Source organism: Staurois parvus, unplaced genomic scaffold, assembly GCF_062004578.1.
Source record: "Staurois parvus isolate SC_StPar_1 unplaced genomic scaffold, SC_StPar_1.0 ptg001051l, whole genome shotgun sequence".
Lineage (NCBI taxonomy): Eukaryota > Metazoa > Chordata > Amphibia > Anura > Ranidae > Staurois > Staurois parvus.
In genome coordinates this window covers 675,007-679,065 of record NW_028318847.1, presented here as the reverse complement: position 1 = coordinate 679,065, position 4,059 = coordinate 675,007, and positions in this window count along the sequence as shown.

Below are 4,059 nucleotides of genomic sequence, written 5' to 3'. Positions count from 1 at the left end.
TTTTAGGCCAAAATATATTATGCCACATTTATTTGGTAAACATATTCAAATTTAGTGTAAATTATTAAGTCTGTGTTAGTTATAAATTCTACAAATATGGTATATACAGTATCTCACAGAAGTGAGTACACCCCTCACATTTTTGTAAATATTTTATTATATCTTTTCATGTGACAACACTGAAGAAATGACACTTTGCTACAATGTAAAGTAGTGAGTGTACAGCTTGTATAACAGTGTAAGTTTGCTGTCCCCTCATAACTCAACAAACAGCTATTAATGTCTAAACCACTGGCAACAATAGTGAGTACACCCCTAAGTGAAAATGTCCATGGGCCCAAGGTGTCAATATTTTGTGTGGCTGCCATTATTTTCCAGCACTGCTTTAACCCTCTTGGGCATGGAGTTCACCAGAGCTTCACAGGTTGCCACTGGAATCCTCTTCCACTCCTCCATGACGACATCACAGAGCTGGTGGATGTTAGAGACCTTGCACTCCTCCACCTTCTGTTTGAGGATGCTCCACAGATGCTCAATAGGGTTTAGGTCTGGAGACATGCTTGACCAGTCCATCACATTTGCCCTCAGCTTCTTTAGCAAGGCAGTGGTCGTCTTGGAGGTGTGTTTGGGGTCGTTATCATGTTGTAATATTGCCATGCGGCCCAGTCTCCGAAGGGAGAGGTTCATGCTCTGCTTCAGTATGTCACAGTACATGTTGGCATTCATGGTTCCCTCCATGAACTGTAGCTCCCCAGTGCCATCAGCACTCATGCAGCCCCAGACCATGACACTCCCGCCACCATGCTTGACTGTAGGCAAGACACACTTATCTTTGTACTCCTCACCTGGTTGCTGCCACACACGCTTGACACCATCTGAACCAAATAAGTTTATCTTAGGCTCATCAGACCACAGGACATGGTTCCAGTAATCCATATCCTCAGTCTGCTTGTCTTCAGTAAACTGATTGCAGGCTTAATTGTGCATTATCTTTAGAAGAGACTTCCTTCTGGGACAACAGCCATGCAGACCAATGTGATGCAGTGTGCGGTGTATGGTCTGAGCACTGATAGGCTCCCACCCCTTCAACCTCTGCAGCAATGCTGGCAGCACTCATACGTCTATTTCCCAAAGACAACCTCTTGATATGACGCTGAGCATGTGCACTAAACTTCTTTGGTTGACCATGGCGATGCCTGTTCTGAGTGGAACCTGTCCTGTTAAAACGCTGTATGGTCTTGGCCACCATGCTGCTCCTCACTTTAAGGGTCTTGGCAATCTTCTTATAGCCTAGGCAATCTTTATGTAGAGCAACAATTCTTTTTTTCAGATCCTCAGAGAGTTCTTTGCCATGAGGTGCCATGTTGAACTTCCAGTGACCAGTATGAGAGAGTGAGAGCGATAACACCAAATTTAACACACCTGCTCCCCATTCACACCAGAGACCTTGTAACACTAGCGAGTCATATGACACCGGGGAGGGAAAATGGCTAATTGGGCCCAATTTGGACATTTTCACTTAGGGGTATACTCACTTTTGTTGCCAGTGGTTTAGACAATAATGGCTGTGTGTTGTTATTTTGAGAGGACAGTAAATTTACACTGTTACACAAGCTGTACACTCACTACTTTACATTGTAGCAAAGTGTAATTTCTTCAGTGTTGTCACATGAAAAGATATATATAATATATTTACAAAAATGTGAGGGATGTACTCACTTCTGTGAAATTACTGTATATTTGAAAATTGGTCAGTCCAGGACAGTACAAATACCCCCAAAATAACCCATTTTGCAAAGTAGACAAGAGGCATGGTGAGTATTTTGAAGTTGTAATTTTTTATCATAATAATTTTTTATATTTTGTATGCAATTTTTTAACCACTTGCCTATTGGGCACTTTTACCCCCTTCCTGCCCAGGCCAATTTTCAGCGTTCAGTGCTGTCCCACTTTTGAATGACAATTGGGTGGTCATGCAACACTGTACCCAAACGTTTTTATCTTTTTTTTTTTTTTTAAGACATGTAGAGCTTTCTTTTGGTGGTATTTAATCACCACTGTTTTTTTTATTTTTTGCTAAACAAACAAATTGAACATTTTGAATAAAAAAAAGTTCTTAGTGTCTGTTATAAAATTTTTAAGTAAGTAATTTTTTCTCCTTCACCGATGTGTGCTGAGGCTGCAGTGATGGACACTGATAGGTAGCACTGATGGCCAGTGACAGGCACCACTGATGGGCACTGATAGGCGGCACTGAGAAGCATCACTGACTGCGGACATAGTACATGAGATGACAAGAGACTGCGGACATAGTACAGGAGATGACCAGAGACTGCGGACATACGACGGGAGATGACCAGAGACTGCGGACATACGACGGGGGATGACCAGAGACTGCGGACATACGACGGGGGATGACCAGAGACTGCGGACATACGACGGGGGATGACCAGAGACTGCGGACATACGACGGGGGATGACCAGAGACTGCGGACATACGACGGGGGATGACCAGAGACTGCGGACATACGACGGGGGATGACCAGAGACTGCGGACATACAACGGCGGTGGGTACTGGGCCGGCCACTCCATAAGACGCACAGACATTTCCCCCCCAAGTGTGTTTTATGGAGCGGAATAGTGCCCCGTCGTTGGTGTCAGTGGGAGGAATAGTGCCCCGTCGTTGGTGTCAGTGGGAGGAATAGTGCCCCGTCGTTGGTGTCAGTGGGAGGAATAGTGCCCCGTCGTTGGTGACAGTGGGAGGAATAGTGCCCCGTCGTTGGTGACAGTGGGAGGAATAGTGCCCCGTCGTTGGTGACAGTGGGAGGAATAGTGCCCCGTCGTTGGTGACAGTGGGAGGAATAGTGCCCCGTCGTTGATGTCAGTGGAAGGAATAGTGTCCTATCATTGGTGTCAGTAGGAGGACTAGTACGTCATTGGTGTCAGTGGGGGGGGGGGTAGAGTCCCAACATTGGTGTCAGTGGGGGAAGGAATAATGTTCCATCGTTGGTGTCAGTGGGGGGGGGAGGAATAGTGCCCCATCGTTGGTGTCAGTGGGGGGGAGGAATAGTGCCCCATCGTTGGTGTCAGTGATGGGGCACTAATGATGGGGCACTATTCCTCCCACTGACACCATTGACACTTAACTTACTGACCCCTGTTCCAGCATGGTGCTGCTGCAGCCAGCATACCTGGTTGCAGGAGGACCATCAGCTCGGCACACTTAACTGTCAGCTGTCCTTCACTCCAGCCCACTCCATCACTCGAAGTTCGTGGGGCCGCTCGGTTCCGCCTCCTCGCAAGTGATTGGCTGCCTGTATGCCTTTCCTGAGCTACAGTGCTGGTGCTCAATCACCGGTGAGGAGGTGGAGCCAAGCGGCAGGAGTGAGGGAGTGGCCGGAGTGAATGAAGGAGCAGCGCTTCCTGGACTGGATCTTCATGGGACTGGGACTGGAGCCAGGTAAGGCACAGCAGTCCTCTGTACTTAGTGTCCCTTCCTCGCAGAAAATACGCCCCTGCCGGCGGGCCGGATAAATGGCCTCGGTGGCTGCATGTGGCCCGCGGGCCGTAGTTTGAGGACCCCTGATTTAGGACAACGGAAAAAAAACAAAGCAAAGAAATTCCAAACATACCTGAGCCCCATAGAGTCTCCTTTCACATCGAAGTCCCCATAAGAGTCCCCCTTACATCAGAGACCCCCACATCAGAATCTCCATGAAAGTGTTTTGGCCAATTATAAAAATATTTCCGGGGGAAACCATGATTAGATTTTTAGGAAAGCCTTGTCTTAGCGCTTTTGTTTTCCTCCTGATAAATCACTACCAGAGGTGCCAGCAGCTCCCCTCTCTATAGACTAAGCATAAAGAGCGATCACCCAAAATTTTTAAATACTAACGCAGTGCACAACTTCATTCCTCTCCTCCAAAAAATGAAAACTTCCTTGGGGCTCATTAACATTTGCGGTGCCCTCTTAAAAGCAAATGGTGGTGGATCACTTTCAGAGAACATTGGACAGGTGCCATGGAGGCAATATGTTGTTTCTTTACCTCCTGATATAA